The 12,754-nt window shown below is 36.0% G+C and overlaps 1 protein-coding gene across 4 annotated transcripts in view; it reads left to right on the plus strand.

Annotated features, from left to right (window-relative positions):
• The window catches only part of LOC107698234 (ras association domain-containing protein 8-like), a 47,896-nt gene that overhangs the window by 20,534 nt on the left and 14,608 nt on the right, over nt 1-12,754 (plus strand). Inside the window, exons 1-2 of one of the 4 annotated variants that reach the window (XM_016499205.1) lie at nt 4,323-4,541; nt 5,852-5,936. The exons of 1 other annotated variant lie outside the window; for it this stretch is intronic. The gene's annotated coding sequence lies outside the window, so the exon portion shown is untranslated. Of the gene's footprint in view, nt 1-4,321; nt 4,542-5,851; nt 5,937-12,754 lie in introns of those variants that run through there. 2 more of the 4 variants (XM_016499207.1, XM_016499204.1) reach the window with 2 other exon arrangements.

Genomic DNA, 12,754 nt, shown 5'->3' on the forward strand with positions numbered 1-12,754 from the left:
TAGTAGTAGTAGTAGTAGTAGTAGTAGCATTGTTGTTACATTGAGTCTTGAGAATGCACAATAATAATATATTTCTGTCACACTTTCTTCACGGTAAACTGAACTTTTATTTTGACGGGCTGCCGTGAAGAACTTGCAGCTGCTGTGTATGTGATATGACGGTAGTTTTCTCAAATTAAACAGTAAAATGCCAATGAAGTGACTCTCAGAGCAGCTGGAGATGATATTTGTGTGTTCATATCGTCATATAGAGCGATGGCAGAAGCTGAAAACACCTCGAGTGTCGTCCGTGCTTTAGTATGTGTGTAGTAAACAAAACAGTGCGTCTGCTGCGCCATCCGCCATTCATTCGTTGCGGAGATCATGGCGCTTTTACGCGTGATGTCAAATGTTTCCGCAGATTTGGGGTATTACAATAGCATTTCACCTGAGCATTGCAAATCACACATTGCTTTCTTGGTTCTTGTCAGCAGTATCTCCGCCATGATAAGCACTGAATGAATGACAGGCTTTCTGATGTAACATTGCGCAAGGTAAATAAGAGGGTGACATCTAGTGGAGAAGACTAATGATAAGATTCACATTAATCAGATCTTGTTTTAAATGTTTGCTGAAATAAATACCGGAAAAGATCGATTCACGGCTTTTGAGAATCGATATCGAATCGACGTCATTTAAAAAACGATTAATCGAAAAATCAAAAAAAATTTTGCCCAGCCCTATTCACTATTTACATCAATAATCTGACATTAATTTGATCTCGAACTGATTTCCCCCACCTGCTTGACGTCATTAACAGCAATTCAAACCAATGTGATTCGAACGACAGATGTGCGACAAAGTTCCTACGTTTGCAGAAAACAGTCATGACTAGCTAGCTAGTTAGTTTCTCCAACAATGCATCATACTATGGTAGTTAGTAGCGAGATACGCCATTGTTTGATAAATGCACCCCAGTGTGACGCTACATCCACACCAGTAGGTGGCAATATAGAGTCCAATACCACTGAAGTATTGCGTAGCATTTAAATTTACAAAAAAAATTGTTGTGCGTTAAATTCACATTTTAAAAGAGGATTGTAACCCGATACTGAGTGAATGTAAACTTGCCCCGGGACGGCTGTAGAGAGCGTGGGGGGTCTGAGGTCCCGCAGGGGAAGGGCCGAGATTACAGGTTTAGGGAGTTTCCCTCAGGAATGCCAGTGTCAGTGGAACATAAAACAGATATAAACAAGACTTATAATCACCTTAATCCCTTACTGTTGGATCAAACCTGCCTCATTCACACTTCACTAAATTACAGAAGGTATTATTTATCGTGTAGTGGCAGTGAACTGAGTGTGTTGTTCATGGGCCGCTGCTGTTATGTAATAAAGCATTGGTGCAGAAGGAGATTGTGTTGCGCTTGATAGCGTACGAAGTGAGAGGATGCATTAATAATTGACTGCTGGTTTTGTTGTGTGTACATGTGTTGTGTTGTGTTGTGTTGTGTGGACTAACATTCTGACAGAAATCAGGCCATTACTCACTCACTCATTATGTAGTCATCGTGATAGTGCTGTATAGAGATATAGATAACAGATGTTTACATCTACATTAATAGCTGTTGTTTCTATGGTTGAATTTCACAACCATGTCTCTATATAGGTTACATTCAAAAGACACACAATAGGACATTGTTTTTCATGAATAATGCCTATTTATTTACTTACTTGCTTACATTGTGAAGTAATTTTTCTAAAAATAAATCACATTTCCCAAATTTCCATTATCACAATGGATAAAAATGATATATTATGTGACGTTATGTGGAATTTTTTATGTATTGTGCTTTTATCATGCTTTTTATATATCAGTATTTGAACTGCCTAATTTTATGAATAACCAAATATGTAAATACATACATACAAAAAATTATATATTTGTTAATTTCTTTATTTCTTTGTTTATTTGATTTTTGATGATGTAAACAAACATTTATTTGTTTGTTTGTCTTGTACAGTATATATAATGCATACATATTATACTCAATAGGACAATTTTTTTGTATTTTTCAGTTTTGTTCTGCATTTCTTTATTTTTATTAATTTATAAATGTATTCATTAATGTCTAATTTTTTTAATTTTCTGTAATCATTTATTAATTGATTTGTTTATTCAGTCATTCATTTTATTAATTCATTTAGAAATCTAATTGTGATATTTAGAATCTAACAAGATCATTATGAATAATGAGAATCATAAAGAATCAGAAATGAACAAATTAAGGTAATGAGAAATTATCAGCAAAATGAGCTTAATTGTCAGACAAAAATGGTTTTCTTTATGCAAAATTTTATTTATTTATTTAGTTTGTTTTTGTGTTGAAATATGACATAGACATGTTTTCAATAGATCCACCCACATAACCATCATGTTTTGTGATGGAGCCGTTTGTCCATTTGAGTTTTTGCGGTGTTGTTTGGTTTCTATGGGAAGCTGATGGTCCGGTTTCAGTGTTTCAACAACAGCACATCATTACCAACAGAAAGAAAGCATCACAGACGAGATCTAACTGATTCTCCTAGACAGCAGTGAGATTAAATCCAGATCAAATGCAGATTTAAGTCTACACTCAAAAAAATGAAATCTGGGTGTTGTTTGATTAAAATAAATAGAGTATGTTAAAACAAATAAAACGAATCAGTTGAAGGTATGTACACAGTTATTTCAAATCAGTCTAAACTAAATCCAGGAGAAATTAAAAGAGCTCTATTAATTTCTGCTGAAACTACAAATATGAATTGAGTTGAGTCAACAACTTATTTTGCGCATGCGCCGAAGACAGGAATTCCACGTGACCTCGTCAATTGCCGCCGACGCCATTAACGTGGTGGAGTTCTGTGAAATCGGTAAGTCTAAAAATCTTTTATCATCCTTGTCTATATAGTGCTAATAATAGTGATTAAAACGGTTTAAAACAATCCTAGTATTGCATGTAGCGGATATTTTATGTTTTTTTTTGTATATTTAGAACAGACTGTCAGTCACATGTATACGCGATGAAAAATAGCAAGTTTATATAAATGCCTGCATTCATGTACGTATTTTGACATTAACGCAGTAGTTGCTTAGCTCTGACACTTGTTGTAAGGGGTATTCATAATTATATTAAGTTATACCAACGATTTATTTTTTTGAGTCTATTTTTATTGCTTCTGAAGTATGTTAGTGGAAACATCCGAAACAAAACTGAGACCTTCATGAAATTTCCCGATCTGCGAGCAATAAAACTTTCCTCTGAGCCCCCGAAAGAGACGCAGATCTGTTTGAAGAGCTCAACATGTGACTTCCGTCGCAAGCGTCTGGTTACACTCACAGAGAGCTGACTGAAAACACTGCTCCTAATGCTCACTTGCACCAAACACACATTTAGAGCAAGATCAGTTCTTCAGAATCAGAACAATATTATCTGAACAAGATTTTGGAATTGTAAATGTATTTGTACATTTGTATTTAAAAAGTCAGTTTATGCATTTATTGCAATTTTGTTGTGTCTTGAAGGGATTTTGTATGTAGTACTAGTTCAATTCCATGAAAACATGTCCAAGTCAACCCAAAAATCAAAAGTTGAGAAAACTTAAAAGTTTAAGGCAGCCAGCTTCAGGAGATTTTTGAGTTTTCTCAACTTGTTGTATTCAGTGTATTCATAGATAGATAGATAGATAGATAGATAGATAGATAGATAGATAGATAGATAGATAGATAGATAGATAGATGTAGATAGGTAGATAGATAGATAGCTTTAAAACTGTCATATTTTGTATAATGTACAAATTAATGGAGAATAATTATTTATTTATTTGTATAGTGACATTATTTTATGCATGATGTCGGGATATTAAATATCTCCTAATTTTTCAAAACCTCTTTTAGAAAGGAAACAATAGGCTACAGTATACAAATGAAGTAACTATAAAAGGAATGTTTAGAACAAAGACATTTAAATTTGAGAAGAATTTGATGAGTTTACAACAAGATGTTTGATGTTTTAAACTGGTGTCTTGAAAAATCTGAGTGACGATGTTGAGACTCGTATGATTGTATTCATTTATTTATTTCGTAGGTTGTGTTTATTTTCAAAATATTGTGTGCAAATAATGTACTTTCAATAGTAAATATTTTTTTTTCCCTGTTAGAATTAGGTTTGTTTTAGCAAAGTTAGCAATTCTAATTAGCTTTGTATAAAAACAATCTAAAACTGTGTGTTGATAGTGAGGGACAGAAACTGCTGAAAACAAAACAAGACACTCCTCCTACCTGGAGATGTGGGCGGAGCTTTGCCATGTCAGCAGAGTTCAGAGAGAGAGCGCGAGCTGTGGCTGTGAGAGGGAGGTGCTTCATGAGGAGCTGTTCAAGAGCAGACCACGCTCACCGCGCCACAGGATCTGCGCATCTGTCTCACTCACTGCAGAGCTGCGCCGTCTCTGAGGAACTGCAGCACGTTCTGCTTTTGTGTGGAAGTAGCAGTCGAAGCCTGGAGGAGCTGTGTGCTTTATGAGGTAAAAGAACTGTTCTCCGCATGTTCGCTCGCAGCTGGAGCCTGGAAATCAACCGGTTAACGTCTGTTAGTGCGCGGAGATCTCAGGGTCAAAGTCATTTTACATCTGCAGGAAAACTTTACTGCTCAGAGGTTGCTCTTTAATCGCTCAGGAAACTTAATAGAGGCTTTAGTTATAGTTTGTTTAAACACCAACTCTGTTTCTCCTAAAATGTCTAGAAATAGACTCAAATTGGAGATATGAAATGAATGAGGATAGACTAGCTCAGATGAATCGGTCTTGGATGAATTTGATAAGAAATACGAGTTTATAATGAGATGTTTGATTGCAGATTTTGGTATATTGGTCCGAGCACAATTTGAGATTTCTTCTGAAAGTCTAGATGAGAAACATTTGGGATTGAGTAATTTTCTCAGAAGAATTATCTGAGCAGTAGGCTACACTTTAGCAAAAGTCTCACTTTCATCTCCATTTAATGTCATTTTGGTCTAGAGAAAACCGTTGAGATATTAAACATCTTATTTAGTTATTTTTCCCCAACTTCTTTAGGAGCAATAACTAAATTGACTACAGTAAGCATATATAAAGGAGCTATATAAGTGATTTTTATGGCATAAAACAAGAATCTGATGAGAAATCATGAGACTTTGGTAGAAAATCTGAGCGCAATCTGAGACTGATGAGACTTTTTCTCAGAAGAAAAATCTGAGAAGTAAACCTCACTTTGCTCTCCATTTAATCTCATTTCAATCTAGAGAAACCGCTGAGAAATTAAACCTCTCATTTGTGATATTTCATAACTTCCTTTGGAGAAATAAAAAAGCATGTAAAGGAGCCATAAAAGGAATGAGAACATAGAAAATTCGATTTGAGAAGAATTTGATGAGAAATATTAGAGTTTACAATGATACTTTTAATTGCAACCTTTGGTGTCTTGTAAAATCTGTGCACATTTTGAGACATTGTTGAGATTTCTTCTGAAACTCCAGAGGGGAAATGCACGAGTTCTTCCAAAGACTTAAGTCTCCATTTAATCTCCATTTTTTCGCTCTAGTTTTGATTATTTGAAGGTGTAGAGTTTTTCTTTTAAATATTTATTTAAGAAATTCTTAAGTCACTTTTGACTCCAAAAAAAAAAAGACTCATGAAAAATGAGACCTGGTCCGTATGTGGTGGATAATGGATGATAGCATGGAGCATGGATTTGATTATGCACCCATGTGTTTAGATCGACATTAAGCATGCTTCTTTAACAGGCTGCTTCCCACCAAGTCTTTTCTGAACTCGCTTTTTGCTTTTAATCTAACCAGATACCCCTGTCAGTCTGTTTAACCACATTCGGCCTGCTAATGACCAGACTGCATGCTTGAAAGTCCAACACGGCCACCAAATCTGGTTAGTATATTTTTAGGAGTGGTGTAATATCATTATCTTATTCCAAACATAAAACCTTCCCAAGCATTTATGACTCCAGGCGCATGTTGCAGCACTTGTGGAATATGGCTCACGTGATGTTTATTCATGACTAATCAAAGTAAATCTGGTGACGTGGAGTCCAAGGCAGCAGGGCATCTCGTAAAGCGCTTGGCTCAGCTCTGGTTAAAGTGACAGTTCAGCACTTGGCTTGTTAAGCTGATCAGGGCAATGCTGGTGTGATGTACTGTCAGACAGCTCCGTTTAGCCTTCGTCCTGTTACTGATGAGAAACAGCAGGTCTGAGAACACAGCTGTCCATTAGAGATGCAGGCGCACTGCGGTGCGGTGCTAAAACATTGATCGAGAGAGACACTGGACACGGGGAGAGTCAGTATAGTGACTGTGCTGAGAACTATTGCATTGAATAAGAGAGTGAGTGTCAGGGATGCTTAGTTTAGACTATAAGGGTACATTTACATGACAACGGAGTACCAAAAAACGGTAACTTTACTTTGCGTTAATCAAAAAAAAGTTTCGCGTTCACACAGATCTGCGAAAACGGCTAAAAGCACTGTATTTTGCATGTCAGGCCAGTAGATGTCACTTTATAAAGAAGCACTACACACATTTGCGTTTTTGTACTTTGCACAGAGACAATAATGGTATCATTTTGAGGCCCCCCAAAACATTGTTGTCATGTAAATGAATGGCCAAAACGCATACGGTTTTCAATTTTAGTTGAAAACTGTCTCATGGTATGTTTTCAGTTTTGTTCGATTCACTCATATCTTATAGTAGTAGGCAAGACATCATGGTCTTTTACTGGAAAGTGATGCACAGAGTGAGGTGCATTGACTCTTGTGTTGACCACTAAAGCTTCACTGAGTTCTCTAGATCAATGTGGAGAAACACACGCAAGCTTGCATTAGGGTTTGTGAATGCTCCTGTGCTTTAAGATGGACAGTTTCACCTTATATGCAAATCCTTCCTTTGTCAGCGTTCAATAAAAACCTCTCTGTTTCTCTCTGTCGTTATCTCGGGATCTTTCTAGATCTCTGCGTCTATGTAGCCTCTCATGACGTGTGAGCTTCTGCCTTTCACACCCCATTGACACTCAGGAAGGTGTAAAAATATGCGTTCAAAAGTGTGAAGATTCCCGGATAACACGATAAAAAGCCTTTGATTTGCTGTCAAGGTCAGAGTTTCTAGACAAATCAAACCCAACAAACAAAATGTTTGTTTCCAAACATTACATTTTAGAAATGGCAGCTGAAACTTCAATATGGAAAGCTTTCTTAATGCAAGTAGAATGTTGGCGTACTGTGGCTGACAATGTTCTCTTTCATTTTTATGAACTATGAACTTTATGTCCAATAGAGAGTTGTGGAATATGTACAAAACAATGGGCCATACATCTATGTTGAATTAAGGACAGTTATTGTAGGCAAAAGTTAGCTCACAAGTTTTTAGTAGCTTTTTTTTTTTTTTCTGAAACGTTTTTACTGTATTTAGGTTGTTGTTTCTGAAATGATTACTTAACACCCAAAACACTGATTTATAGTTCTCCCAAAGTATTAAATGAATGAAATACTACTTCAAATTTTTTTTAATACTCAAAAATTATCATTTTGAATAGGCCTACTCTTAAAAATAAAGGTTCCTAAAGGTTTTTTTAGAACCATTTGTGGTTCCCCGAAGTGAACAGTTCTTAAAATAAATTTTTTTTAGAACATTTTAGCCATCTAACAAACCTTTTTCCACAGTAAAGAACCTCTTGTGGAATGAAAAGGTTTCATGGATGTTTACGGTTCTTCATGGAACCATCAAAGCCACTAAAGAACTTTTTATTTTTAAGAGTGTACTAATTTATCTAGGCCATACCATCCATATTTTTTGAACGTTAAGGACAATTACAGAAGTGAGTTGTTGAATATGTCCTCTGGCAGGAATGAGGTCTCCAGAGATCTTTATCTACAAGAGCAGGTGCAGTTATTCTCCTGCTGCTTTAGTGGTTATTGAACGGCATACAGAAAAGATGAACCAACTGCATCCAAAATGCAAACCGGTTGTGGAAGAGTCTGTAGATGTCAACCTTCCCTTGGTTCCTCAGATTCAGTTGTCTGGTTCCTCGCTCCAGTCTGAAACATTTTTTAAATCTCACAAAGTGTCAATTTGTGAGACAAATGTTATTTTTAGCAACGCACAGTCTTAATGTTTTTGCAGGCGGCGATGCTTCTATTTTCTTCCTCATCTCAGCATCTGCTGTGAATTTTATTCTGCAGAATCACAGCTCAGAGAAAGGTTTAGTCGGTCTCATTTTCTCATGTCTCATCCTGACACCCTTTACAGCTTTTCTCACAAAGCTCAGTTGTTTGATAATCTTTGATAATCTAAAAGAGCTTAGATTTCAATCCTCTGAGTTGTAACTTTGTTTCATCCTCGGTTCCCATGTCTTGACTGAGAAATCAATCTCCTGTGGTACTCAGATTCACACGCATGCTAATTTAAACGCTTGTCTGGTCTGGGACACTGGCATAGACATTGTCTTTCTGCAAGATGCATCAAGGAGACTGGCAAGAGTGTTGACGCTTTCCATGTCCCAAGGCTGTCTGAGTAATTATTTAGCAAAGCTCACATAATGAGAGTGAGTTCGCTATGCTTCGGCGGCCTTCACCCATATAAATATCCTCACTTGGAAACCACAAGCTGTTCGCCACTGTTGCTTTGAGCCGTTGCCCCAAAGTTCCCATCTGTGCCACTACTTGACTGCATAAGTAGACCAGCCATTGACTGGCAGTTTAATGCGTTACCAAATACGCCATGTAGCGAATCAGCTCATGGGGAAATATTAATAATTAATCATAACTAGTTATAATTAATTATAAATATTTAGATCCGCTGTAGATATTTACTTGACCTCTCAGGGTCAACTGTCTGTCAATTCTAAGAACGTTCATTTCCTGGTTAAGGTAAATAACTTACTGTACAGTTCTACAGAGAGCCTGTAGCATAAATCGGCATGATTAAGGGACTCCAGTTATGAGCAAACAATGAACAACGTGAAGTGTGATACAAGTAAGGCTTTATTAACTACATAAACACTTAAACTAGTCTAACATACTACATAAACACTTAAACTGGTCCAACATACACATACACACACACACACACACACGCGCATACGGTTGGTATAGGAAAGGGTTAAAGCTTAACGCAGTAGAGAGAAGAGAAAATAAGAATATGAAGTTATGGAACCATTTGCATATTCAGCAGATCTACAGCCTGAAGGGAACATCAAATACTTAGTTCAAACACACCTTTGTAAAAAGGTGCAAATGATACCTAATGTATCAATTAATAAGACTCAGTTTGAATACCTGCACGTCTCGTCTGTCTGAAAGAAAGGCTTGATGCAATCTGAAGGCTCACGTGGATCTTTGCTGAAGTTGGTTGATGAAAAAGAACCAGAATACAACAGATAATATACAAGACAGCAATAATATACACCATGACCTGAAGGATATGTGTGTTCATTCAAAGAAAGGTTTTCCTATGAATTAGTTAGTAGAAAAGTCCACTTCTACTGTGCCTTGTGCCTCTTGCGATGGAACATGCAGTGATTTTCCCTGCTTCGCATTCCATTAGGTCGTAAATGTATCTGGTGTCAGGGTTGCCATGGTAACCAGGGTCCTGGGCCCTGTTCACAGACAACTTGGCATCCAGTTTATTGGGTGAGGGGACTGTGACGATTTGTTAATCTAATGAATAACTGATTTGTTAAATCAAATGAAAAATTGTGTGTTTGATTGGTCCAGACGTTACAGCCATGAGCGAACCCAACAGCGGCTGCCCACTTTTTCAGCGACCTTCTTAAAGACGTCTGCACAAGCGTACTGTATATCATGACTTAACCTTGAAAGTCACGTATTGTACCTGTATTGAAATATTTATTCTAGGATTGGGTATTGAAACAAATTTCACAGTTTAATTAGATTTTTGACTGAATTTTTTGGCAGAATTTAAGAGCTGAGTAGGCCTAGGTCTGTTTTGAAAGTTATATTGTGCTGCGTATTGAGACAAATTTCACGATTCAGTTTGGTTTCAATAAAGTAATCTGTCACGCCACATTAAAGCGTGACAACATGGTATTTGTTTACATTTTGTTATAAAATTGACAATTTAAGATGATTACATCTGTATTGAATGGTTTATACTAGGGCTGGGTATTGATGCAAATTTCATGATTCACTTTGATTTTGTTTTCAATTCACAAACTTTTGGTTTGATTTCAGTCTAATCTTAATTTGAAACCAGTACATGTTAATCTTACTCAAGGAAAAAAAAAAAATCTCTCAGCAAATGAAGTAGAAACTATACAGGGAACCCTATCAGTTGGTTCAGTACTACAATATTAAAGGCTACAATTAACAGCTGATTACTTTTAACTCTACTCCAGTTAGATATAGATATATATATATATATATACAGTATATATATATGCATTTAAATGGTGGCTGTTATATTTATTAAAACATGCATTAAATATTGCAGAACAGATTAAATAACAATACATATGTATGTATACATATGTAAATATAATGCATATATTTAGCAAAATGCTCCTGCAGTGTTATTTTTTAGCTAACTATCGGGTTTATGGTCATTGAATGGCTTTCCTGACGTAAATGCAACATTACATGACATATTGTTTACAAGCTGTTTTATTTATGTCTTTCCATGGTTGAAACACAGATTGAGTGATTATATGAGACATGGTGCATTTTGGCAAGTTATACTGTTTCTTTCATCACCTTGTGATGTTTATTTTGTGTAGTAACTAGTAGTAAAGTTAAAGAGATGATCAGTGCACATGCCACTTGAACCAAAGAGGCTACATTGATCTGCCATGCCACATTTAAGAGCACCAAAACAGTATTTATTCTCTTAATTTTATAAAATATTGACTATATAAAAACTGACTTATTTTCATATAAAAAGTAACAAAGTGTGAAGCTCATTGCGATTTATTGGATGGGAGGTACTCTACAAATAAAGTTTAGTGAAGTTTTGTTTATGCATCTACTCAAAACAACACAGACCAAAAGATTTTTGGATTTAAGAATGAATGTTGGTTCGTCAAAATGAGAATTGATTAAAATAAACAAAAATCTATATTTTCAGTCGCGCCCTAGTTTACACATGATTACTCAAATTTCTACATTTTACAATGGTGAATATGAATAGGATTTTTACTTCTGTATCCCAACTGTTGTGTTCTGTTGGTGACAGAAATTGATGTCGCCTCATCCACTCTTTTGGTGGGAGGAAAGCCTTCATGGTGGATTTTCAGCTTCATCATTACACTTGCTGAAATAGTGATCTGGGATAGAGCAGGCAGGGGGATGTCAAGAATGCACACACTTTTCAATGCTCCAACACCAGGAATGTGATGTTTCGTAACCCATGCATTCCACTAACGCTCTGACTGTGAATCAACCCTGAGGTTTCCCGCCACAGGGACTGGATGTGTTACCTGAAATTGCACATTCCAGACCTTTTCCAAACATTTGCTGAAATTTGAAAGGGCTGAATACAGACCCCTGACCTTCACCGGCGGAGGAATGTGGAAAGGTGATGAGCGGTCATGTTCTGGTATTGGTAGGAGTTGAATTTAACACAGTTTTTGAACCAATCTTACTCATACAGAGTAGCATTGGTCAGCATTCAAATTAGCATGGACATTTGGTTGTTTGAATGAATGTTCAAAAGCAATTATTTGGGGGGTTGTCTGAATGACTTGCTGACTAGTCTGTATTCAAAAAGCCCCAGGTTGGTTTAAGCTCTTCAGTAGAGTGACAGATATAACTAATAAAGAACAATAACTTGAACTTTCTTGTTGACAGGCATTGATTGTTACAAATCGTGGGGAAGAATTTAGAGTTTTACTGTTCTGATGATTACGGTTAGACTGTTAGCATGCTAAAGCAAAGCACAGTGCTAGTATAGAAAACCACACTGAGAAAAACACTTTAAACCACCACAATTAATCAGTTAGTAAAGATTTCTTGCCAAATCAAGTATTTCATGCAATAAATGTGAAGTTAATCTGCTGTATAATCTGCCTCGATTTTAAACTACGAAAATCAAGATAAACTTGCTAGTCAAACTTACTAACCGACTAGCTGGTTGAAATGCTGTATACTGTATAAATATTGAAATTTAATCTCCAAATTTATTCACTTTATTTTTTATTTTTTTTTACAAAAAAAAAAATCTAGATGAACTTTCTAATCAACTGACTAGTTGGTTAAATATGAAACAAAATATAATAAATATATAATATATAATAAATAATATTTACTGCAAACTATTAAAATTGAATCTCTTAATTTATCCACTTTAAAGCATCACCTATGACTATTTCTGTCAGGACCACTATCATCAAATATGATTGACAATTAGCATACAGTTTGGATTGGCGGTATGGTTCAGACTGCTGATAATACTGAGGGACCTTATATATGAATGCTTAGATAGGTGTCGTAGTCCCATAGGTAGATGGGGATCAGTTGAAGGTCAGTTGATGCGAGCGTGACTAACGTGACCTGCCAGAACTAACGCTACGCTTGATTTATACAAAAGATAAGCTTCATATTCTACCTTACAAAATGAATATGAAATACACTATAAAGGCTATTGCAGATTGAGCATCGAATATTTATTGTTTTGAATTAAAAAAAGAAACTAATAGATCATTTAAAGGGTTACTCCACCCCAAAATGAAAATGTTGTCATTAA

Source organism: Sinocyclocheilus anshuiensis, unplaced genomic scaffold (assembly GCF_001515605.1).
Source record: "Sinocyclocheilus anshuiensis isolate Anshui unplaced genomic scaffold, SAMN03320099.WGS_v1.1 scaffold6310, whole genome shotgun sequence".
NCBI lineage: Eukaryota > Metazoa > Chordata > Actinopteri > Cypriniformes > Cyprinidae > Sinocyclocheilus > Sinocyclocheilus anshuiensis.